The sequence below is a fragment of the Protopterus annectens genome, chromosome 14.part0 (assembly GCF_019279795.1).
Source record: "Protopterus annectens isolate FY-2018-M chromosome 14.part0, PAN1.0, whole genome shotgun sequence".
NCBI classification, from domain to species: domain Eukaryota; kingdom Metazoa; phylum Chordata; order Ceratodontiformes; family Protopteridae; genus Protopterus; species Protopterus annectens.
Genome location: NC_056748.1, coordinates 1,078,345,218 through 1,078,371,510, shown reverse-complemented (window position 1 = coordinate 1,078,371,510; position 26,293 = coordinate 1,078,345,218). Strand labels below are relative to the sequence as shown.

The following is a 26,293-nucleotide window of genomic DNA, read 5'->3' as shown; positions in this document are numbered from 1 at the left end:
AAAAACTACCACTTCAGTTACGCCAGATTCCTGAACTACCATGGTCAACAGTAGCCACAGATATCTTTGAGTGGAATAGTCAAAATGATATGGTGTTAGCAGACTCTTATTCAAACTGGTTCGAGAGTGACCCATTTCCAAACTGCAGCTTAGGAATGACAGCACTGGAAGTGACATTTTTCTGTCTATGGTAGTCTGCACAGAGTTATTTCTGACAATGGTGCACAGCTTACTCGTCAGCAGTTCAAGAGATTTATAGAAGAGTGGGACATACGAGTAGTCCTGAATAGTCTGTCAAATGACTTGGCTTAATATGCAGTTCAAAGTGCAAAACAGCTGTTGGGGAAATTCAGACGTGACAGTACTGATGTTTTTCTCAACTTGTTAAACCTCAGAAACATTCTTTGTGACAAACATCTTGGTTCACCTGGCCAGAGACTTATGTAGAGACAAACCAGAACCATATTACCAATCAGCAGTAATTTATTGGTTCCAAGTGCTAAGAACAAAGCAGTAAAAGCCCAACTATTAAAGTGTTTGTCCCAAAAGTCTTACTGTGATAAAACCAGCAAACTACTCAGTTCTTTACAAAAATGGGAGATAGTGAGGATGCAGACATCAAAAAGTTTTGATCGCATTGGATTTGTGAAAAGTGTGTCAAGAGCCAAGACTGTACCCTGTGAAATCAGATGAAATTGGAAGCATTTGTTATCAGTGCCCAAACAAGTGTTACAGCATCTTGCCAGTGACAAAGACTCTAGTTCTCAGAATGATGTTCCTGTTCAACAGGACATTCCATCAGTAATCCCCGTTCCTGAGAAAATCCCTGGAAATCCACAAGCAGAAGATTCCCCAGTGACTGTCCTTGTTGCTAAACCCAGTGGTAACTATTATGTCACACAATCAGGTTGCATCTCAAAACCTAGCTCCAGATACACGTCAACCTGGACATGACTGTTGTTCTTCTTTATTAGTGACTATAACTGCATGTCTATTAAAATGTTACTGTTTATATAAAACAGCTCAGTAAAGGAGGAGGATGTAGATGTGTATGTGTGTGTGTGTGTGTGTGTGTGTGTGTGTGTGTGTGTGTGTGTGTGTGTGTGTGTGTGTGTGTGTGTGTGTGTGTGTGTGTGTGTGTGTGTGTATATATATATGTGTGTGTGTGTGTGTGTGTGTGTGAGATGTATCTTTAAGAACCTTTCCAGCGAGTCAGCACATGTACAAGTACTAAGCATGTACAAGCACGTGTTGTTTTGAGTGAGCAGCCAGAATGTGAACATGCAAGTATGTAGTCAGTCAGACAGTTTAAGTTTAATGTCCCTGCCATTCATTCTGATGTGTACGTATACAATAAACTACTTAAATGAACATCCAAGCCGCAACATCTTGTTAATGCACACAAGGGTGACAATATCAACTTCAACTAACAAATTATCTCCACAAAATACCCATCACTATCCTCAGTCTATCTGGCTCGACTCAACTCATTTCCTCCCCTACACATTATAATTATCCCAAAAACTGTGACGCAATTCTTCACTGAATATTAGTGTCTAATTCTACTACTTGTGTCTCCAGTGGCCCCCTCTCTGATTCCCTCAGTGATCCCCTCCATGTATATGCAGACAGACACTGTATCCATCGGGTCAAACAATAGTTACCTAGACCTTACATAACCTCACTAATTGTAACCCTCATACATTTAATAGAAGCCTAAGCTCCTTTAACTGGTCTATCCTGAAAAATAATCCACTCATTGAAGCTCTTTTCACAAAAATGCTCAATAGTCTGGCTCCAACTAGAACAAAATGAGTAAAGAATAAACATACTTCTTGGTTATTCACTCATAGCAGGCAACTACTGCATGAAATAGATAAGGCTTGGAAGGAATGGTTGAAACAAAGATCTGTCCAAAACCTACAACACTTTGAAGAATTACATAACTGGACTAAAAAACAGATTAGCAGAGACAAGAAAATCTACTACAGTAACCCCTTACTAAATCAGTGTTCCAACCCTAAAAATTCTGATCTTGTATTAGTAATATACTCCATCCAGGAACAATCACCGTTTTCTAATTCTACCCCAAATAACAAAGCTCTTACTAGATATTTTCCATCTAACAATTCTGATGTGCCTTCTCCTGAAACAGCAAATACACCTCCTGCTTCACCCTAAAACCCATCCGGACCCATCATTACTCAAACTGAAAACCTGTTCTCCTTCAGGAGATATTCTCCAAAGAGAATACCTGAAAATGGCTGCCAGTTCCATAGCCTATCCTGTGTCTGTCTTAATTAATTCATCTATAAAGGAATCATACTTTCTTACTCTTATCAAAAAAAATTCTTCTTCACACTGCTTTGTAAAGGGGGATCCTGGTTTGATTTAACCAGTGCCAGAAATATTGCTATGTTATCCACTCTGTGAAAACGTACAGAGAGGTGCATTCACAAACAGCTACTTGAGCACAGCATTTAGACTCCCTCATGGCACTCTCATCATCTTAACCTTCAAAAATACTGCTGCCAAGGGCAGATACAAAGGCAAATTAATTTCCTCTGCATTCCTTGATCTCTCTAAAGCTTTCACTCTAGTTTCTCAACAAAAACTCATCTGTCATCTGTCTTCCCAAGGGCTATCACAATCCACAGTACTATGGTTTAGCAACTTCTTAACCAGTAGAGTTACCACTATTTCAGTGGTCCAAAATGGGACACAGAGTGTGGCTACTATATGACATCATGGGGTGTGGTCATGGGTAGAGGGTGTGGACAGCCTAGACATTCCAGAGAAGCAAGATTTTGAACCTAGCCCCCCCCAAATACATAAGCGTGTGTGTATCTACATACACACATATATACATATTTATATATATATTTATAGATAGAGATACGCAACACACACATACACACACATTCGTGTATGTATATAAATATTGGTGTAGGACACCTGATCAAATAGAAACAATGCTGATAGCTAGATCATCAATATAAAAATGTTGAATTAATAAATATCGACATGTTCTGCACATGCTCCAGGGTAATCCCTGAAACATGTGCAGAACTTGTAGTTATTTGTTAATTCAATGCATTTACATTTATTTTATTATTTATTTATTTTACATTTGTTGACCGGGCTAGTCTAACTGGATACATGTCCATTTTCAGTAGAGGCCCGGGGTGAAAAGCTCCAAGCATAAGAATAACAATATAACAATAGCAAATACGTAAAACAGAGTAATAAAGCAACAGTACCATGGTAACATAGGTAAAATGAGAAAAGCACATGGACTAACAAACAGTGACTAAAAAACATTTAGGCAAAAGCTAGACCAGACATAAACAAGCACATGCACTAGACAGCACCAGGGCAATTGCAAAAAGAACAAAGTTCCCAAATCCTATCAAATTACTAAGAATAAAACAAGAGGAGAGAAATAAGTTTTAGGGGCAAGAGGGAGGGCTAGGGTTGAAATAGGAGTGAAATACAGGTTTCAGTCTGGGTTAGCACAAGGTCAGAGCCACTTAGTTTTTAGATGTTCTTTTGTTTGGTTTTTGAATAGAGAAGCAGATGCTAGTGTAGATAGTTCAGGAGGGAGCTGATTCCATTTTTTTCCTATAGTGTTTGAGAAAAGAGAGTCACCAGCCTTGTTGTTTGATTTAGTTAAGGAGACAAGTAGTTTATTTGCAGAACGTAGTGTAGCCAGGTTTTTATATGGAGAGATCAGATTAGCGAGGATGGGGGTATTGTTTGGGTGGTATAAGATCTTTTGTGTCATAAGTAACTGTTGACAGAGTATATGGTTCTGTAATTCTAACCATCCTAGTTGTTTAAGGTTAAGGCAATGATGTGTTTTAAAGGGAGAGCATGTGATGAATCTAGCAATACTATTATAGCAGGTAGATAGTTTGGAGATGTTGTTTTTTGAAAGGTTGGTATATATAGCAGAGGCATAGAAAAGGGTAGAAATGAGGTGAGTTTGTGCGATAGTTTGCCTGGCTGAGGGTGTAAGGAAGGGTTTGATTCTGTAGAGGGTACCAAGTTTTCTGTTAACAGTCTTTATGGTGGAGTTAATATGGTCATCAAAGTTAAGATGATTGTCAATTGTGACACCTAGTAAGTTTAGTGGTAGTATCTGGTGCTATATTAGTAGCATTATTGGAGGTTATAGAGAAGAATGGAGTGGGTGACTTATGAGTTGGTGTAAAGAGTAGTAGTTTTGTTTTCTTTGGATTCAGGAGAAGACGATGTTGCATGAACCAGTTTTCTACTTCTTGGAATACAGTTTGGGTTAGAGATTGGAGTGAGGGTATATTATTGGTAGTACAGATTAAGGTAGAGTCATCTGCATATTGAATGCAAGTGGCGTGGGGTATGTTCAAGTGGAGATCATTAATAAATATGGAAAAAAGAAGTGGACCTAAGATTGAGCCTTGAGGGACTACAATATTAACGGGAAGTAAGGAAGACAAATTGTTATCCCAGAGTACAGCTTGCTGTCTATTTTGAAGATAACATCTGAACCATTGTAAAGCTTGTAGGTCGAGAGAAAGGTGCTTTAGTTTGTCAAGAAGTAGGGTATGATTAACCATATCAAAGGCTTTTGACAGGTCTAAGAATAGTGCAGAGGAAAAGGAGTTATTATTGCGGTTTTTGTTTATAGAGTCAGTGAAGGAGAGAAGAGCAGTAGTAGTACTATGAAATGGTCTAAAGCCATGTTGGCAGTTGGCTAGTAGGTTGTTTTGTAGAAGGTGGTTAAGAATTTGTTTGTGAATACATTTTTCCATTATTTTGGCTAATGGGGAGAGTAAGGCAATAGGTCGGTAGTTAGAGAGGTCAATTGAAGTTCCACCTTTGTGTAGAGGGATAATATGTGATATTTTCCAAAAGGTAGGGATTTTGCCTTCAGTGATGGTTCTGTTAATCAGGATAGATATGGGGTAGTCAATGGCTTGTGCAGCAATCTGTAGGTATTCAGATGGGAGATGGTCAGCAGATGGGGTACAAGGTTTTAGTTTGGTAAGAAGTTTGTAAATAAGAGATGTTGGAACAGGGTGTAAATGAAAGGTTGGGGAAGAAGTATTAGAGGTATTCAATTGTGAAGCAGGTAAAGGTGGTAGAGAGTTTGCTAGAGATTGATTGGCTTCTGTAAAGTATTTATTAAAGGCATCAGGGATTAGGTTGAAATTATTTTGGTTGAAACCTACAGGGGTGGGAGTAGTAGTGTTTCCTGGCTGAAGAAGTTTATTAATTCCTGACCAGAATTTTTTTGGTGTATGTTGTGAAGTTTGTTGGAGGTTTAGGTAGAAGTTCTTTTTATCCCTAAGGGTATCTCTCTTGGTAGCATTTCTTAATTGTTTGAAGAGAAGGTGATCAGATGGGCATTTGGTAGTTCTCCATTTAGCCCAAATTTTGTTTCTAAGTAGCATTTTCTGCCTAGTTTGTTTAGTTAGCCAAGGGGCAGATTTGGTTCTTATTCTAATGGAGCGGAGTGGAGAATGGTGATTTAGTATTTGAATAAAGTTAGTATTAAAGTAGGTTACAGCCTCATTAAGTTCCAGATATGTTAGTGGTGACCAATTACATGCTTTTAGTTAGTTTATAAAACTGTCAGGATTGAAGTGTTTTTTTGAGCGTGAGGTTATAAGATTAGGAGTATTTGGAATGTGAACCTTTTTTCTGATAATGTAAGTAAGCATATGGTCACTGATATTATCAGGAAGGGTTCCTGGAGTATAGTTGTTCGGATGGCTATTGATAAGGATCCAATCAAGGGTAGATTCTTTACTATTAGGTTTGTGAATTCTAGTAGGAGTAGTTATTAATTGATAGAAGCCAAAATTTAAGTGGTTAGTTGGGGTCAGAGAATTACAGGTGAGCCAGTCAATGTTAAAATCTCCTAGTACAATGGTCTCTTGGGGAAGTTGAGTAGATAGGTAACTAAGTAGGTGTTCAAGAGTACTAGTGTTGTTTCCAGGGGGCAGATATATACAAAATAAGTAGATAGATTTAGAATTGTTTAATTGGAGAGTGACAGATAATGTTTCGGCTTTGGTGTCAAGTAATGGGATAGTGTTAGACAGGGAAATCTGGAGATTGTTTTTATAGATAATAGCAATTCCTTCACCTTTTTTGGTAATGCGGTCATGTCTAAGGATGTTGTAACCTGGAGGGGTAATTTCTTGGTCTAGAGTGGATGGTTTTAGCCATGTTTCTGTAAGACATAAGATGTCAAAAGAGTGTAGGTGTAGGAGAGCATGAAGGTGTGAGATTTTATTATTGATACTTCTAATGTTGAGATGAGCTATTAGGAGGGAGTTATGTGCTTTAGATAATGTGGAGTGCACAGGTGAAGTAATATTATCTAGGATATTGGAATTATGACCATTGGGGCCTGGGTTTGGATGAATATCACCATCTGAGAGGAGATTACAATGGTGAAGTAGTTTTATATGCAAGATTTTATTGAGGTTAATCAAACTCTTTTTAGAGGGGAGGTATGTTACAGGTGTTACTCTATGATATTTTGGGAGTATGTAGTTAGACATAGAGGTGGTTATGTTACTGTGAGTAAGAGTGTTGATACAAATATAAGATAGAGTTTGTTGGATATTGCGGTATTGTTTAAGAGTAGTAAGGTTTTCCATGAAGGTGAGGGAATAGGGTATGGTTAGAGAGGCTGTAATACAAGTTAAGAGAAGTAACTGTGTGAGAATAGTTCTTTGTGTTATATCCATTGTAGAGAGTATTTGTTGGAAGAAAGTAGGTATAGTGTGTATGTATGGTTAAAACGAGGTAAGAATGTTACCAGAGGATAAGGAGGGTAAAAGTATAAGGTTAGATAAGAGAAGGATGTAGTGAAGGAATTGGAAAGGGACGTAGTTAGAGCAGAGGATGGAGTAGTAAAGCTAATAGGGGTGTGGTTCAGGTGTGAGATAGAATCAATACTGGCAGGTATGGATAAGGGAGTATCTGGTGTTAAGGGGTTTGTAAATTGGTTGAGAGGTTAGTGGGGTGTGGCCAGTGAAGTAGGAGTAGTGGGGGTGGGTGGGATATGGGGGTAGGGTAGGGGAGCGGAGCGGGGCAGACCAAAGTAAGAGGAGCAGTGAGAGGAAACAATCAGTAAGGAGGAAGGTAAGCACTAGAGACAGTAACAGAGTAGCCAAGGTGAGAGTCAGAAGAGGAGGACATAGAGAGGGGAAAAACCTGGGAGAGTAGAGGAGCGAGTTAGGTAGCGAGCTGTATAAGAACTAGGAAGGAGAATGGGTAGCAGGGTTAAGAGGGCTTTGTCATCAGATAGAGAAGAGTGCCACAAGCTTATAAGCCTCAGGGAGGATGGTGGGGTAGCAAAAGAAATGAGATTACAGGTGTATGATGAGTGCCATCTAGTGGCCAAATCTATAACTGCTATAAAGAGATGGAAGCAGTGCAATATTAAGGTAAAGTAGGGTAGTGGAAAGAATGGTGTAACAAGGCAGAAGGGTAGCTGTGGTAGTAGGGGGCAAAAGGTAGAACAAAAGATAGTTAAACCAGGGGGGTATGGCTGCTGGCAGATATGGCAGGAGAAGTAGTGCACCTTGGAGGTGCTGGGGTTAGATATTTAGTAATAATTAAGCTAACAAATAATTTGTTTGTAACATACAATAAAAGTAGCTGTGGCCTTTAGTTCAAGGGCTGCTGGGTTACCCAGGTCACAGAAACACTCAATCAGGCTTAGGTAGTTGGGTTGAGCTGGTCTTGGAGTCCAGAATGGCACAACAAATGTAGAAAGGTGAGAATAGAAGCTATGCAATGGTATAATATCCAGCTTTGTAGTAGAATAAAGTTGTGTAAAGAACCAATTTTTCAATATAGTGCATTGCTTCTCCAAATGAACTCCACAAAATCTACCTGTTCTCATCCAACCCTCTCGTCTAACTGCGTGTCAAATGAGTAGAATTTTCTAGAAACTGGCAAAGAGGTGCACCCTCCAGACAATAAAAAAATAAGTAAATCTGCCTTTGTTTCCCCCCAGGTTAACTATTTTGTGATGAATGTATGTCTATATGGCTGTCAGCAATGTGCTAGTTCGATCATGTGTCCCACAACCATATAATATATATCTACAACACAACCTGCTTACCTTTGAACACAGCTGTAAGGAAAAATAAATAAATAAATAGAATACATTTCCATCTTTAAATGTTCCAAAACTAAAATGCTAGTTCTACTTACCACTACAGAGCAAAACAGGACAACCATGGTCTTTACATGACTGGCTTCCCACTATCCTTACCACCTCTAATACTTAGCTGTCTAGCTTCCATACCTCTGGAATGGCTGATGTCCTTCTCTCTGGGCTGGTTGGTGTCCTTCCTTCTGGGCTGGCTTGCTGACTACCTTGCTAGACTCCTGGCTGCCTTGCTGGTCTCTGTGGTAGCCTCCTGGCTGTCTAGCCACCTTGTTGTCATTCACAGTGGCTGAACACCTGACCACTTTGTTGGCCTCCTGGCAGGCTGGCTGAACTCCTAGCTGGCTGGCCACCTGGCTGGCAAACTAGCCACCTCACTGGCTGCCTTGCTGATCACCCTACTAGCCTCCTTGCTGGCTGCACTACTGGCCTTTTTAGCTTGCCATTTTGCTGTCCATCTTGCTGGTCTCCTGACTTACTGGCCACTATCATACCTCTCATGTCAACAGGTTTTTCACAGAACATCCAGATCTTTGCCTATTTTTAGTCTTTCTCCTAAAGTTTGTGCTTTTTTGGCAAATCACTAAGGACTGAAGTCAAAAAATAATGGTAGCTATTTGAGTTTCAGACTTCATACCCTTCAGCAAATTCATGCTAATGCAAAACCTGTTAGTCCATCAACTTTCTAAGTTTGTAAGAGCAATTTTAAAAAAGTGTCCCTATTTTTGAGCCTTTGTCCTGCATTATTTGTAGCTTTGTCCAGATTTCTAGTTCTAAGAGGTTGAGTATGGCTGCTACACTGGCTGGCTAGCTGGCCTCCTAACTGGTTTGCTGCCTGACGGGCAAGCTGGCTTACTTACATGCATTCTGGCTATCTTTCTTTTTGGCTTTCAGGCTTGCTTACTGGCTGGCTTAAAAAAAAAAAGATCCTTCTCTCTCGTTCTTTTTTTTTTAAATACTACTTACGGCCATACCTCTCAGCTATCCAGATTTTTTTAATAAATTCCAGATTTTTCTCATATTTTTCGTTTGTTGCTTATAAAATTTGTGGTTTTCTGACAAATCACCAAGGAATAAAGTCACTAAATAATGACATGCATTTGAGTTGCAGAATTCCCATCTTTCACAAAATGCATGCTAATACAAACCCTATTATTCTAACAACTTTCTAAGTTTTTAAGAGCAATATTTAAAATTTATTCCAATTTTTGGGCCTTTGCCCCCCCCTCCCCATTATTTTAGGCTTAAACAGGTTCATTGTGCTAAGAGGTTGAGAGGTATGATCACCACTGCAAAAGTGCTGATAAGAACATGGTCTACCAGCCATGGGATTTGTATGAGCTCTTCCCTATGTGAGCCTCCAGCCACTACACATATTTCAAGCCAATTGCTAAACTATTTTCACCACCCATACCTGACAGGAAACAGCTCTCCCTGAAGGTCCAAGTTTGTGATATCACAAATGAAATTCTGAATTACCAAGAAAAAGCAGTATGTGCATGCAGCTTTTTCTCAACAATTCAGAGGTTCAGCAAAAGCGAGACTTTTTGAGTACCTCTGCTTTCTTAAGTGGGTGATGGGATCATTACACCCAAAACATGAGTATCCCACTGATAGGACTAGTGGCAACCCTATTAACCAAAAGGTACCAGTCTGTTAATTGGCTCTCCACCTTTTCTCCCTTTTTGTAAATATTGGCATGCTACAATAACCCATTCTTGGACCTCTACTTAATCTACATATATCCTCTCAGGAAGCTTCCCTCCTATAATATGCACTTCAGATAACCTCCTACATCTTCAGAGAATTATTCAGGAAGCTTTTAACTCTGTTGAAAGTTGGCTACAGGATAATCACCTGCTACTAACCCCCCCCCCCAAAAAAAAAACTAAATTACTTGCATTTTTTAAAAAAAATCCCATTTTCAAGAAAAAGCTTTAAAATTTCTTCATAAGATAATACAGCAATCGAAATTACCTTACATACAAAACTACTTGGCATGACAATCGATGAGAGTCTTAAATCTGATTTACGTATCCACAACAGAATCAAGAAAACCCATCATAAGCCTATCAAAAACTAGGCACCCTTCACAGAGTAAAGACATTTCTGACAAACTGATTGCCACTTCTTAACCTCTTGTCCTCTATGGTGCTCCTATCATGACTTACCTACAAGCCTCACTTAGTTCTAAACTTGAACAATGCTACAAATAAGCTGACATATTTGCTTGCAAAAAAATCTTACCAGACCCACCTCTATTGAGCAGTAAAACATTTAACTGGCTTCTCAGTACCTATCTTATACCCAACTTATCTTAACCAACAAAATCTATATCACATCTGTATATTCAGCAATTATCCCCATACTCAAATCCTATCTACCAAAATGTCCCCTTCAGTCAAATGAACTGTTTACCATCTAGAACCACAAAGGGCTGCTGGGGGGTCCGTCTCTGTTCCAATAATGTAGTTAGAACTTGGAATAAAATTCCTGTATTAATCAGGTCTATCTCACACCTTTAACTTTTTCAAACCAGTACTAAAAGACTTCCTTCTCTGCTTCTTGGCATTGCATCGACTGTGCATCTAGGACACAGCTTCCCTTATATCCTTCATCCCCTTCTTATACATCCCTTTAACACACTAAATCACTTAACATGCTTTTCCCCATCTAATAATTCACTTTATTGTAGTATTAAATTATTATATCTACTTCTAACTTGCACAACCAAATTACTATTCCACCACTATTTCTCTGTTGACACTTAAACTTGAGTATCCTAACACCTCACTCTAATGCACTGCTTAAATTACTCCTACCTGTCTTGTACACCACTCTTCTGTCAAGTCTCAAGTCGGTGCTCGAATGCTAATGTCTGTGAACAACAATACACATTTTATTATACTATTATGCTACATATTCACTGAACCTGCATTATAAAATTAGTTATTGTAAAAACTGATTGCATTAAATTGTTACCTTGGAGCTTTTCTCCCTAGGCCTCCACTGAAAAAGGGCAACTGTGCCTAGCTGGACGTTCCCAGAAAGCAAATGTCAATAAATTGTAATATGAGACAGTATCCATTCTTGCAATCATACAATTAGAACCTACTTTCTGAATAAACTTGTTAAATAAAAATAATAAGAATGTGTACTTCAGTTTCCAGTTATCTGCAGTTTAAGCCATAGTTACTAAATCTGAAGTAAACTCTCTTCACAGCTCTCTCTCCACCATCTACTTCTTCAATGGAAAATTTTTTACACGCACTTTCAGGACTTACCATTCAATAGTCCTATGAAAACTTGTATGTAAACAAAGAGGAGAAAAAAGATCTGTTCAATTAAAGTGCCATATCAGTTCATAACCTCTCTTTTCATATTATTTTGCAATTTTAATTACTAGGATACTGACTTATTTCCCTTGTCATTGCAGCTCTCTCTGGTCCCATTTACTGAATGAGTCTGTTGGCTTCAGTCCTGGACCTTTCTATTCTATGTTTCTCTCTGTTAATGCTGTGCAAATGTTCCCTCATGTGCTTCTCCTTCTGGTGAGCTTTGTGTGTCATATCAGCCTTCTGGTCTCATCATCCTTTTGGGAGGATCTGTCTTTAATAATATCTCCAGACTCCTCTCTTCTACTTCTTATCTCTCAGCCTCTTTTATACACCAGCATTTCTCTCCATAGCCTGAGGTATCATATTGGTATGTGGACATTTCTTAACACTGTCAGGCATATCTCTTGTACCCAGTGTTTGCAAGGAGTAGCCATAGTTTGCTAGTCATCAATCCAGCCACTAGGAATGGACACTCTACAAGTTACCTGTAGGGTAATCAGATGCATCTGTTTCACTACATGAACACTGATGGGAAAATAATCCACTGGTTTTATTTTCTGGCATGTTCACATCAAACTAATTTATAAGAGTATCTGCTTTAACAGCTCCTTATTGCAGCATACAATCTTCTTCTTTCGGCTGCTCCCGTTAGGGGTCACCACAGCAGATCAACTGTTTCCATTTCTTCCTGTCCTCCGCATCTTGCTCTGTCACACCAGCCACCTGCATTGTCCTCTCTCACCACATCCATAAAACTTATCTTAGGCCTTCCTCTTTTCCTGTTACCTGACAGCTTCAACCTTAGCATCTTTTTCCCAATATACTCTGCATCCCTCCTCAGTACATGTCCAAACCAACATAATCTTGCCTCTCTGGCTTTGTCTCCAAACATTTCAACCTGGGCTGACCCTCTAATATAATTATTCCTAATCCTGTCCATCCTCGTCACACCCAGTGCAAATCTTAACATCTTCATCTCTGCCACGTCAAGCTCAGACTCCTGCCTTTTTGTCAATGCCACTGTCTCCAACCCGTATAACATAGCTGGTCTCACTATCCTCTTGTAGACCTTCCCTTTCACTATTACTGGTACTCGTCTGTCACAAATCACTCCTGACACTCTTCTCCACCCACTCCATCCTGCCTGTACTCTGTTCTTCACCTCTCTTCCACACTCACCATTACTCTGAACTGTTGATCCCAAGTATTTAAACTCATCCACCTTCACCACCTCTACTCCCTGCATCCTCACCATTCCTCTATTCTCCCTCTCTTTCACACACATATATTCTGTCTTATTCCTGCTGACCTTCATTCCTCTTCTCTCTAGAGCATATCTCCATCTCTCCAGGGTCTCCTCCACCTGTTCCCTACTCTCACTACAGATCACAATGTCATCTGCAAACATCATTGTCCACGGGGACTCCTGTCTGAGCTTGCCTGTCAACCTGTCCATCACCACTGCAAATAAGAAAGGGCTCAGAGCTGATCCTTGATGCAATTCCACCTTCACCTTAAATGCATCTGTCACTCCCACCGCAGACCTCACCGCTGTCACACTACCCTCGTACATATCTTGTACCACTCTTACATACTTCTCTGACACTCCTGACTTCCACATACAATACCACAACTCCTCTCTAAGGCACCCTGTCATATGCTTTCTCTAAATCCACAAAGACACAATGCAACTCCTTCTGACCTTCTCTGTACTTCTCCATCAACAACCTCAGAGCAAACATCGCATCTCTCGTGCTCTTTCCTGGCATGAAACCATACTGCTGATCACTAATCATCACCTCCCTTCTTAACCTAGCTTCCACTACTCTTTCCCATAAATTCATGCTGTGACTGATCAGTTTAATCCCTCTGTAGTTACTACAGCTCTCCACATCACCCTTATTCTCAATGCTGACACTAAAGGAAAATACACATTAGAAAAAGTAATTAAGCATTACATTAAAGCTCAAGAAATCCAGAAGCATCAACTTAGAACAAGAGCTTTAGATCACCACTATGCAAACTTCATAAAAAAACAATATTTAAAAATGACCTGATGTCATACTTCTTTTTTTTTAAATTTACTGGCCGATTGCTTACAATTTTGGGGAGGAAGCGCTGCTTTTGACTCTTCTGCCCTACTTTAACTGCTAAAACTCCACTATTCTTATAATGGGAAAAGGAACATAAAGGGTACAACCAGTATCAACCCTATATAATAATTTTTTATTCAGGCATGTCCAAGGGTCGGCTCCCAGTGTTCTCTCCTGTCTATCTGATGAATCTGGGCATCTTGGGGCAATGTAGAAATTGCCTCATGTACACAGACAACCCTCTCCTCCTACCACCCGACACTACAATCTGTGAGAGATGCACTTATCTAGCCAAAGTGGAGGTAAAGCTCTCTCCAATCAAGACTGAACTTGACAGTCAAGAGGAGAAGGTAAATACTTGCACCACACCACACTCATCACATAGTCTCACTAAATCTACACCATCAAAACCCACACACAGAAACACAAAAACATTCGCGGAGGCTCTCAATAATAATCTGCTCAAGCAACAAAGACCTCCAAAGCAGAAATGCAAGCAACCTCCAATCCCAACACAACCCAAATGACACACAGCCCGCAGACTCAGTGTGCCACTCAACCACAGCCAATAAGGCAAAACAACGTACCCAACACACTAGTCATAGGTGACTCTATAGTCAGGCACACTGATGTCCCACTCACCAGGCTAAACAAGGAGAAGGTTACTGTCAGCTGCCTGTCAAGTGCCAGAATCCAACACATAACCCACGCACTCGGGTCACTTCACAAGTACAAATAAGACCCTGTTATTGTCCATGTTGGTGTGAACGACCTGAGACGTAGCTCCCTGGACTACATGAAAAGCGACATGGAAGAACTCTCTGATCTTATAGCCCAGGCAGGTATGACCCTATCCCTGAGTAGCATTCTGCCATCACCCAGAATGATGCCGCAGTACAAGGACAAAATGATTGACTTCAACAATTGGCTAAGCTTCTGGTGCCATTGTAAAGGGATCCAGTATCTGTCTGCCTGGGATGACATGGTCGACAGATTACGATGCTTTGCCAGAGATGGCCTGCACCTGTCACCTCTGGGATTCCGGATACTGGCTAAGGTTCTTACCGCCCCTATAGTGCCTTTTTTTAGGCAAGGTTCAAATGACAAATTCACCACTGTAACAGGAACAGGCAAGCAAAAACTGAGGGTGATGCTACAAGTCTAAATCTCAAAATGCACTTACTCGAGGCACTCCTTAAAATGGAGAACATCAATATCTATTCAGTGACTGAGACCTCATTCAAGGCTCCAGAGAGCACCACTGCACTACCAGGCTATAACTCATACCACACTTTTCGGCCATGTAACCTGGACCAGAACACCAAAGATGGAGGTGTGTCCATATTCATTAAGGATATCCACACCTCCAGGCTAGTTGCTCAGCATAATGCAGCCGAGGTTATCCAAGTGCAACTAACTCTGGGCAAAACTGCAATACAAATTGTAGCTTGCTACAGATCACCCACCATGCCCCAGGATTCCCACTCCTTTTTTCTTGATGCACTGGAAAATATTAGGGTTCAACCAAACACCCTAATAATGGGCAATTTCAACTACCTCATCATTAACTGGGAAACCTACTCATGTACCAACTCCTTCGCTCAACGTTTTCTGGAATTAATAAACTCCAATGCCCTGGATCAACTTATCCACACCCCCACCAGGGGCAACAATATCCTAGATATAGTCATTACCAACATGAGTGACCGGTGTTTCACACCTGAAGTCAACGCCTCATTGGTCCGATCTGACCATAAGCTAATTACCCTAGATAGCCACATCCTGCCCCCACCCTCCATTAAGGAAACCATGGTACAAAATTTCTCCAAAGCCAACTTCATGCTTCTTAAGACAGAAGTGGGGAACTTCATGACACCCATGCAGATGAACAATACAGTTACGACTACTATATCCTGCACAATTGCACTTTATAAGCACTTGCATGAGTGCATGGATCGTGCTATCCCAAACAGAACCAAGACGCTATCCTCCTAAAAAAGAAAGCCAATCTGGTGGTCCCCTGCCATAAACTAACTGTACAACAGAAGGAAGAAACTGTTGCAAGAGAGAGTAAAATCCCATGAGTGGAGGAGCTCCCTGGTCAGCCTCAGTAAGAAGCTGCGATCCCTGATAAAATCCTCCTAGCTAGTTATGAAAACAAAATCGCCACCGATTCTAAAGATATCCACAAAGCATTCTATAGCTATGTAAAGAATCTCAATGACAACACTCAGATCTGCTCTGAGTTACAGCACAATGGCACTAAATATACAGACCCAACTGATATTGCCAACATCCTGGCAGATAGGTTCAGGGCTAACTTTACCCCCCTCTCACCCCGTAAACAGCCCATCTCTATACCGGAAGAATGCAAAGCTCCTGTAATCACGGCTGCACAGGTAAAATCCACACTCTCCAAAGCCAAGAACACAGCATCCATGGGACCAGACAACATCCCAGGCTGCGTTCTACATGAACTACAGAATGAACTGGCATCCCACCTAAGTACCATGTTCAATCATAGCCTCACCTCAGGCTTTGTGCCTGCTGAATGGTGCACAGGGACGGTTATCCCACTCCACATGGGGGGAGCCACCATGGACCCCGGGAACTACCGCCCCATTAGCCTGATGAGCCTGGTCTGCAAGGCCATGGAACGTATCATCATGGAACTTATAAACAAAGACACTGGTAATCTCCAAACTCTGGACCCCACCCAGTTTGGGTTTGTAAAAGGCAGATCATGTCTCCTAAACCTGATAGACTTCTTTGAAGCAGTTACCAAAGCCATAGACAAGGGTAAGGTGGTTCACACAGCCTATCTAGATCTTGCCAAGGCTTTCGACACCATCCCCCACTCTGGAATTACAGATAAACTCACTAAACTAGGTATAAATCCCTATGTCACAAGATGGGTTGCCAACTGGTTCACTGATCGAACCCACACTGTGAAAGTAGCAGACTCCAAATCCGACTTCAGACCAGTGACAAGTGGAGTACCACAGGGTTCAGTCCTGGGTCCTCTCCTGTTTGGTATCTACTTCTCCGAAGTACAGGCTAACAAAGAAGGTCATTGGCTAATGAAGTTTGCAGATGACTGCAAACTAGGAGCCATAATCAAAACTCCTAAAGATGTGGACATCCTACAAAAGCGCTTCACTGAGACAGATGCCTGGTGTCAAAGCCATGGCCTCAAGCTCAATGCCAAAAAGTGCATTGTCATCCCCTTTGGTAAAAACTTTGTACCCATGAACTACAACGTAGGCGGTAGTATACTTAACACCGAAAGTGTGATAAGAGACCTTGGGACACAGGTGGACAGTAGTCTCTCCTTTGATAATCACATTGCCACAGTAGTCAGGAAATCCTTCTACATGGAACACCTCATCACAAAAGGTTTCTCATCCAGAAAAAAAGAGGTAATTGTTCCCCTCTACTCATCACTCAACAGACCCATTATAGAGTACAACGCCCATTTTGGTATGTACCTCACAAGGCATCTACAACTGGAAAGGCTGCAGAAATACCTCACAAAGAGGATTACCAGCCTCAAACAGATGCCCTACGCAGACCGTCTCAAAAAACTCCAGCTTTACTCCATCGCATATCACCTACTCAGAGGTGATCTCTGCCTAACATACAAAGCTGTCAAACCCAGAGCTGTTGGACATGCTCCACTTAAAGAAATCCCAATCCCTCCGAGCTACACGCTCTAGGGACCTAAACCTTGTCACCACAATAAACAGAACATGCCAGAGGGATAGATTCCTGTCCCAGAGACTTCCCATACTCTGGAATAAACTACCTATCTATATCAAACAAAGCTCCTCATTAGCACTCTTCAAGAAAAATCTTGATTGGATGGGAAATAGGAAATTTACCATGGGGATCACCTCTGTGGCTCTGCTCAACAATGGCACAGGAAAATAATTTTCTTGGGTGGCAAAAGCCAGGGTACCTTTTTGGCTGGGCTTGTATAGGCCCCAGGGCCAACAGCCTAATACCTACCTATGACTGTCGGGGAGTTTCTGTCTGTGGACAGGAGGTGGAAGGGAAAAGGGTATGTAGTAACTTCTGGATATGATTCTTAGCAGCCTTGCATTTTTTGTAATATTTGTCCAGGCATCCAGATGCAAGGAAAAATGACCCCTGACTGCCTCCAGAGGCAGACAATTAGGCAACACGTCAGGAGCACTGATAGAGCCCATCAGAGGACGACTCTCTGAATCTCTAGTTTTGCAGACCCTCTCTGCCTCTGGGGTGAATATCTGCCATTGAAGGCTCCTCCTTTTCCTCTGAAAGAAGTGCTCCTGTGAGGGTCCTGAAAAGGACCCTGAGATTTCCAGAACCACAATTTCTTACTGCCTCATTGGTTCCTAGAAATTGTATGCTGAGGTGTAGAAAATTTGATTCCAATGGCCGACAGGGTCTTTCTCTCCTGCTCACTGTGGGTGATCATGTCTTTCACTGATGGCCCAAACAAAGAGGAGTCATTGAGGGGGCATTAACAAAAGACACCTCGAAGAATGAGGTTGACACAGCTTGTATGGCTACAGCCAAGGAGAGGTGCACAAGGGCTAAACCTTATTTTCAAAGCCCTCTAGCGTGAAACATCCATGAAAAAGGTGGGATAATAGTTTGCCACTAATTGTATTCTTTACCCAGGATGTTGGAGGTATTAGGGGCATTATACAATGCAAGTGGCATATTTTGGAAGTGGATAAGGGAGTAGGAGGAATAGTGGGAAGTAGACAGAGGTTTACGTGTAAGCGGATGCTAAAACAGAGTTTATGCTACCCAAGATGTAAAGAACCCTTTGATGTGAAGGGGCTGGCACTGAGGTGTGCTAGTTGTGCATTTTGGTAATATGTGAATGAATCATTGTCCTTTAAGCATCCTGATACTGGGAATATGTGGCAGCTTAGAACCACTGCTGACTGTAACACTAAGAATTTGATCTATATTGCTCATTGTGTAGCCTGTTATAGGTTTTATGTTAGGAAAATGAATCATCGGTTAATAGAATGTATCACCGACCATGTGTATTGCGCCCATACAGGGCTGGAATATAGTACCCTGGCTAAGCACACTAAACATGCAGGATGTGGACACACATTTGTTTTTCAGGGTTTGCAGGTATTGAAGTATTAGGATGGAGGACATTATCGATGAAACTAAAAATTGGAATTGGAATGGATTTTGAGACTGGGTGCACATTTAGGGTTTTGCCACAATGATTTGGTCTCCCTGAAACCTGTTTTGAAGTCACAAACTTATAAAGAAATAAGCAGACATTTTAAGTGTGCCTTGCAGAATGATGCTTGCAGTAATTGCTTCCTATTTTGTTTTAATGGGGGAGGAGTGTTAAGTGTCGCTAATTGGATAATTGATTATTAAATGGATAAATGAAGCTCAGTTAGTCAGTAAGTGTGTCTGAAGAAGCAATGTCATCATTATGAAAGTGCTTACATCTATCATTAAAGCTGTGTTTTTAAGAAGCCTTGAGAAGTTTGGTTTCAGTTGCCTTGTGTCTATATAATTTTTTTTTGGATTCTTGTACTACTACAGTCTCGTGTAGTTCATCACTGGTCTCCTGAAGTCACACAGCCTCATCCAGGCATGTCTCCTTATTGCTATGCCTAAACTGGCTGCTTGTGAAGCACCCTCCTCTGTATGAGAAATCAGCCTCATTGTGGAATTTTCAATGGACATCAGAGTAGCCAGTTGAGGAGAAGCCTTCTTGAGATCCTCCACTGACATGGACTCAGAAAGAGAGTTTGAAAGCACCTTGATTAAATCTCTCTGCAGGCAAGTAAAATATGCCAGATAATTTAATGACTTCAGTGTGAATATGGCTGAGGCATAGATGTACTTTCTAAATCTGTCCATCACTCTGAACTCCCTGTTTGGTGGATGGAGAGAGGAGCTTTGTTCAGCTAGCTCTTTCTTAGTGGCTACTGCCACAACTATCGCATTAACAGGGATTCCCTTGGTCAATGAAGTCTGTTGGAACGGGAAACTAAAACCTTATCCGGGCACTTTTTGGGGATTGGCTCAAAGGTGTCTGGTTCCTTTCAAGCTCAATGGGAAACCAGATCAATAAATTCATCCACTGGTGGGTCTCCCAAGCTATAGATGGGCCAGCCACAAATACCAATAGGAACACAGATTTCTCAGAAGGAATTTGGGAAAACCAGACACCTTTTTGTTTGAGAATTTTCAGGATGTCCCCAAAGGAAAAATAAGGTTGCAGTTATGGGTATCCTTATCCCTCATCAAAATTGGTGTCTTCTATGACAGACTCCATTGGGGAGAGTCTATGTACCTCCTTACACAATCTATTCTGAGGTACCTCTTCCACGGGGTTTTCAGAAGTGTTGGAAGAATTGGGGGATCCATCTGGGAAACAAGTCTGGAGGCTTCCTGGAGCTGGCTGACCTTGCGGAGCAGAAATGATGGGCTCAGAGCTCGAACCCAATAAGGGGCGAGAGAAAGAATCATAGATACGAGAGGCTGTTTCTCTGTGCAAGCAAAAGCCCTTTCTACCACCTGAAAGGCTGACAGACCCAAGGATACCTCTAGCTTCCCCTCCTTGGAGCTGAGGCAGCTGAGGATGGGAGGTCGAGACCTACTCCAGATCCAAGTCCTTAGGAGAGGATCAGACCCAAGCTGTCAAGAGCGGAGGCATCAAGGAGGAGAGACAGATTTGACAAAGTAGGAGCCAAACCCACCCCCCTCAGATCTGATGCAGACTTTCCAGATTCAAGACCTGCTCTGTTCCCAAGGTATCAGAGCAGGGCTGGTCAGAGAAACTATAGAGGTCGAGGAAAGGCACCAACTCTTTTGGGGATCCTAGAACTCCTAGACCACAGGACAGTTTGAAGGAGGAGACAGTATTGGTTAGGCAGGTGCACTCACAGATTCGAGAGGGGGTGGAGATGGCAAGAACCCCATCTGGATCTGAGCCCTGAGAAATATCCGTATCATCCTGTGCATATCTGCCTCAGTCAAGTGGATCTGAATGATGTTGTGGAAGCAGTCCTAGAATGCTTCCTAGGGGTTTCAAACAATTGCAAGGGCAGAGCCAGAGGAAACAGGCTTTAACCCATATTCTGGTGATTGGCTCCTAGCTGTCAAACCCAAGGGTATGGGATCAAAGTAGGAAGTGGATGGTATGGGAGAGCTGGTGATGGTGATCATGCCTGTTGGAGCTGAAGAGGCCTGTGGATTAAAGGGAGGCAGTACAGTCTTTGGATTTGAAGTAGTAAAATCTGAAGTCTTTCTATGTTTCTGAGGAGCCTCCGATGAAGCCTTTGGTGACTTCTGTAATGTTTGCTTCCTGGAGTCTATGTAGCTATAATGAGACTTAGAGGGGGTTTGAGGCCCAGGAGAAGGAGAAGCTGGGAGTAAGCCCTTAAGTATTAATTTGCTGCACTGGTTGGAGATGGCCCTGGGGTTAAACGTGGCACATATCTAACAGACCGACTTTAAATGCTCAGGCCACAGGCAGTAAACACACTTCTTGTGGGCATCCGAATTGGGGATTTTATGCCCACAAGAAGTGCATTTCTTAAAACCAGTGGGCTTTTCAGACACATCCACAATACCAATAAAGAACCGTACCAGAAAACAATCGATTTTAAGAAAGAGCATAAGAGTTACATACTCTACCTGGAATACACACTTACACTACGCTAGAAAAACACTTTATCTAAAACACAATTTATATATATAAGTAAAGGTAAAAAAATATATAACATGCTGAGCAGACACTAAAGGAAGAAAGGTAAGGGGAGAAAGAAGTACACCCTAATGCCCGTGACTACCTAAAAATCAAAGAGACAGAGGAGGAGAGAAGAAAACAGTGACTATACTATTGAAATAGTAAAAGGTTAGGAAATGATAATCCAAAGCTAATAAGGATATAGAAAAATACACTGCCAGTGTTCGAGACTGGATCTGCATCTTAACACGATGGTGGCAAATGAGATACGAGTATTTGGGGATGGCATAGAGAATTGTGGGTAGAAGTAAGAGCTTGAGATTGAATCAAACGTTTTGTATATGCAGCTGACTCAGATCCATGGACTGGATCCTTCTGTCTGAGCATACCTCTCTGGCAGTCTGTATGGACTGTTGACTCATTATCAGCTGGTTTACTTGCCTTCAGAATCACTACTTCAATAGCACACCATTGCCTATTGTAATATGATTGATTTATTCACATTAAAATATTTCAGTGTAGATGTGTCAACTACTGACATTTCAATGTTTCTTTCTTGCCTGTACTCCTGTAAAATGTCCCATCATATTGCAACAAATTCCTTAATGACAAACTTTCATATTCAGGAAAAAAAATGTTCTAGAAATCACCCCTAACCATTTAATGAGAGTTTGTCATCCTCTGGCTGGGATTCTCCAATATGGATTTTTCTTAGTATCTTCTTTCAAATCTTTTAAAGATCTTTCATACTAAAGGTTTTGTCTATGTGGGCTTGACCTACAAAAGCATATAGTTAGATAATCTGATCTTTAGTCTAAATGGCCTCAGTATGTGAGTAAACAATGTTACTCATTCTCACTCAGCTTGAGGATGCCATGTCTCAGCTTTTTATTAATTAAGTTACTTTTCTATCATGCTTGAGACGATGTGAGGTATTGCCAGCTATGCAGGAGAAGTAGGGCAGTGGATGTTTAACATATGCCAGCATACTTAGCTGGAGCTTTGACTTTTGTAAATAATTATATATCATTTGTATACCAAACTGATTTGTACAGATGATTGTGTTGAGAAATGTATTTGTAAAGCTGCTTGTATTAAAAATGGATCAACAATGTGTTTTGCTGGACTGAAAAAGAAATATACCTCTATGTCAGACTATTGTAAATGTGGAAATTAATATATTATTCCAGAGGATACTGGAAGAGAAGAAGTTAATCTCAGTCCAGCTAACTCTGAAAAATAGTTTGAAATTAAATTACCCGGTAGGCCATAAAGATTATATTTTGCATTTCTGATAGCAGCCAGAGATGAAATCTCTGTGAAAACAAGGACTAGGAATCCATGATGTATTGTCAAAAGGAGTGGACTAATTGCTTCCCTGAAAGGGTGGAAGTGTTGAAATTGTTTTATGGTTTCCGGATGCTATAACATATCTTAGCAAAGCACAGTGTGTGTGTATGGTAACACGTATGTGCGAGAGTCTGATTCAGATTCTAGTAATTGGGGTAGTATGGGAACCAGAATTCAGATGACCACATGTAATGTCATTCTGTAATTCAGGACTGAAATGATGTTTTAATACTAGATACGACTGACGTCTCACTGCAGTCTGTTTTTGCAACCTGACAAAGTAGGATATCTCACCCACTTAATCTTGCTTTGCTTTAGTAAGGAACCAGGGAATAGTAATTCTTGAGATCAGTCAGGAAAATACAGTGAAATTAGTTAAGTTCTGTTTTTCTGTATCAGTGTGAATGCATTCATCTGTGTTAAAGATATTTGGTATTTTCCTGTTATTTTATTACTTATTATTAAATATATTTAAACTTTTCACTGTGTCTGGTCCTTTAGAGAATAGTTTAACCTTTGAGAGTACTTATATTTATTTGGTGAGACTGTGGCCACTTCTGAGAGCCTTGCTGGATTGGTGAAACCCTACCATTTGTATTAATTCTGATTTCACTCTGTATAATTGGGTACCCTTGAAAAAGCCTTAGAGTAGATGGCTTTGGAGTGTATGGTGGGAGTAACTACCTTGTAGTCTGGGCAAAGGGTAGCAGAGTGAGTAAATCTGTGCCAGCCTATCCCAGGTGTGTGTGTGTGTGTGTGTGTGTGTGCGCGCAAATCAGATCTCAAAGAGAGTGTCTCAGCTACTTGGAGCAGAGATACAGAGCACTGGTTTCACAGAGAGGATGTTTGAGGACTTGGCTTGGACACTCGGCTAAGGACAACTCTACAGCTGTGCCAGTGGGGAGTCTTATTGGGGGCCTGGAGAGAGAGGGAAATCTAGACCCTGGACTGAGTGTATTCCCTTTGTGCTCTTAAGGGAAATTGTGCTTGATGCAGAGAGCTGCATCTGGAAATCCTGTGTGTATTTATCTTTGTTTCAAGTCAATGCCCCTCACTGGCGTCAGTGGTGAGGATTCAGGCCCCCTGACTACTGGTCCACAGGTAGGAACTTCACAGTGCTATTCAATTATTTTGCTCTATAGCAGCATATAATTAGTTATTTTAACACCATCATATTCCTTGATTAGTTTTGGAACAGTTTTATAAAACATTTTGACAGCTAATGAAGTCAAAGAAACCTGCAACTTTCCATAGGCGTGTTAAAAGTAAAAAGTTTAGAACTTTCTTCATCCAGTCTTACAAAACAGCAGTTGTTTAATCCAGACACTTGTCACATTTTCTTGTTTTACTTAAGTTTGGTAGAGCTATGCAAATAATAATTCTGTCTAACTTCACTACATTAACCATGGTGAAACCACATCCGTTAGTCTTTTTTTTCTGGTATCGTATTAATTTCTCTTTACAGTTTATCTCTTCCTTGAGTCTTAACTACAAAAGTAGTGGAACTTTTCTTGTACCATGAGCTACAGACTTTACCACAGGATCTTTCTGAATATGCTAAAAGAATTGAAGCAGGGAATAGACCAATCAAAAACACAAACCACCTGCTGCAGAGCCGAAAAACAAAACTCGAACTCGGAAATGTCAGTTTTAATAAATGCTAATTGCATTCATTCCTTTACACAGAATTTCATCAGAACAACCCAAATTACCATGTTCACATACGTTTTTAATGTAACAAATGGTAATTTGGATTGTTTTGTTTAATAAATGTTAAGCACCTTCATTCCTTTAAAACTGACATTTCCAACTTGGAGTTTTGTTTTTCGGCACTGTAGCAAGTGGTTTGCGTTTCTGATCTTTCTGAATATGATAAACTCCTGATGCACAGCTCAAGCCACTCTTTAAATAAATTATCAGTTTAAATATCTCCTGAAGGGCACAGCAACTCTTTACCCACAGAATGAATTATTTTCACCATGGCAATATTCTGACAAGGTTAACCAAATATAGTTTGTGCATTTGCAATACCAACTGTCTGGAATACAATGTTACATGCATTAATCGTATATTTAAACACTTTGTGATCTTTTGGATTCCCATGATGTTGACTAGAATAAGTAAGAAATTAACATGACATTTTCTGATGGTTCTCCTTCTGACTTACAGCTTTAACCACTTGAACATTACACCTGGCTTCAGTATATATATTCTAAACTTCACACTTCACTTACCGATTTTGAACTTTTTTATCTCCCAGATCTCTCTGGTTGCAGTAGCTTTGGATTTTTATTTATTTCCTCAACTCTGCCCTAAAACATGCAATCTTTCCAGATGTACATTTGTTTTCTCTGTTTTACATACTTTAAAAAATTATTAGTTTTGCGAGTAGCACACAAGTACAACAGTAATCAGCAGTTAGCTTTTTGCATCACAGCTCCTTGTGTTTTGTTTCAGTGCAAAGCATGCATTCCCTCATCATGTCTTCAATGGGTTTAACTGGTTACACCATTTTCCTTTCTCTTTCAATGGCATGTTGGTAGGTGTACTAGCAACCCTCTGTTTCTTATCAGTACCCAAGTAGTATGTGTGTGCATTCTGCAGTTTCTGGTAAAGTACTGAGGAGGAACACATTCATTCAATAATGCCAGACATAGTACAGTTGTGTACACTTACCATAAATGTAGATGTTTGAGTGTACACCATGGAGTACATGGAGTACACCAGTACTGGCGTGGTCAGTCTGGGGCAATCAGTATCATCTTTGGCTTCTCCTGTCTGACCTTTAGGAGCACCCTGGGAAGGAGAGGCAGTGGAGGAAAGGCATATACTGATAGGTTTTTCCAGATGAAAGATAGGGCGTTCACTTTACATGCTTGTCTGTGATAAGTCCTTGTGCAGAATCTTTTTAGTTGGTAATTGAGAGGGGAGGCAAATAGATCTATGTCTGGGCATCCCCATTTCCTTGCTATGCTGAAGACATGTGGATCCAGCTTCCACTCGTGGGGATCCATGAGGTTTCTGCTTAGTTTGTCTGCCAGAGTATTTTCCTTTCCTGGCAGGAATTGTGCCTGCAGATGTACTTGCTAAGTCAAAGCTGTGTCCCACAAGGTCATGACTAGTCTGCAAAGGGGAAGAGTGTGTGCCCCCTTTGCTTGTTTATATACCACATGACCATGGTGTTGTTTGTCTTTATCAATAGTTGTCCCAGATGAAGTAGGTCCTTGAAGGCTGTCAGGGCATTTTGAACAGCTAACATCTCTTTTTGATTGATATGTAGATGCATTTAGTTTGAGGACAATGTGCCCTGAATGCCTCTTCCTGCCATGTGGGCTCCCCAGGCATAATCTGATGCATCCGTCGTTAGTGTCTGCCTGGCTGGAGGTAATGTGATTGGCTGTCCCTTGTTCTGGTGACAAGCCTTTGCCCACCATCGAAACTCCTGCTGTAGGCAGGGATTGAGAGTAATGACCATTTCCAGGCTGTGGCAATGTTGAGTCCAAACACTTTTTAGGTACCATTGAAGTTTCCTCATATGCAAGTCTTGCATATGGAATTAGTAGGATGCAGGATGCCATGAAGCCCAAAGCCTGCAGAATTTTTCTTGCAGATA

The 26,293-nt window shown here is 40.9% G+C and overlaps 1 protein-coding gene across 2 annotated transcripts in view; it reads right to left on the bottom strand.

Annotated features, from left to right (window-relative positions):
• Positions 1-26,293, bottom strand: part of KNDC1 (kinase non-catalytic C-lobe domain containing 1) — a 1,471,539-nt gene that overhangs the window by 396,235 nt on the left and 1,049,011 nt on the right. The window lies entirely within an intron of this gene.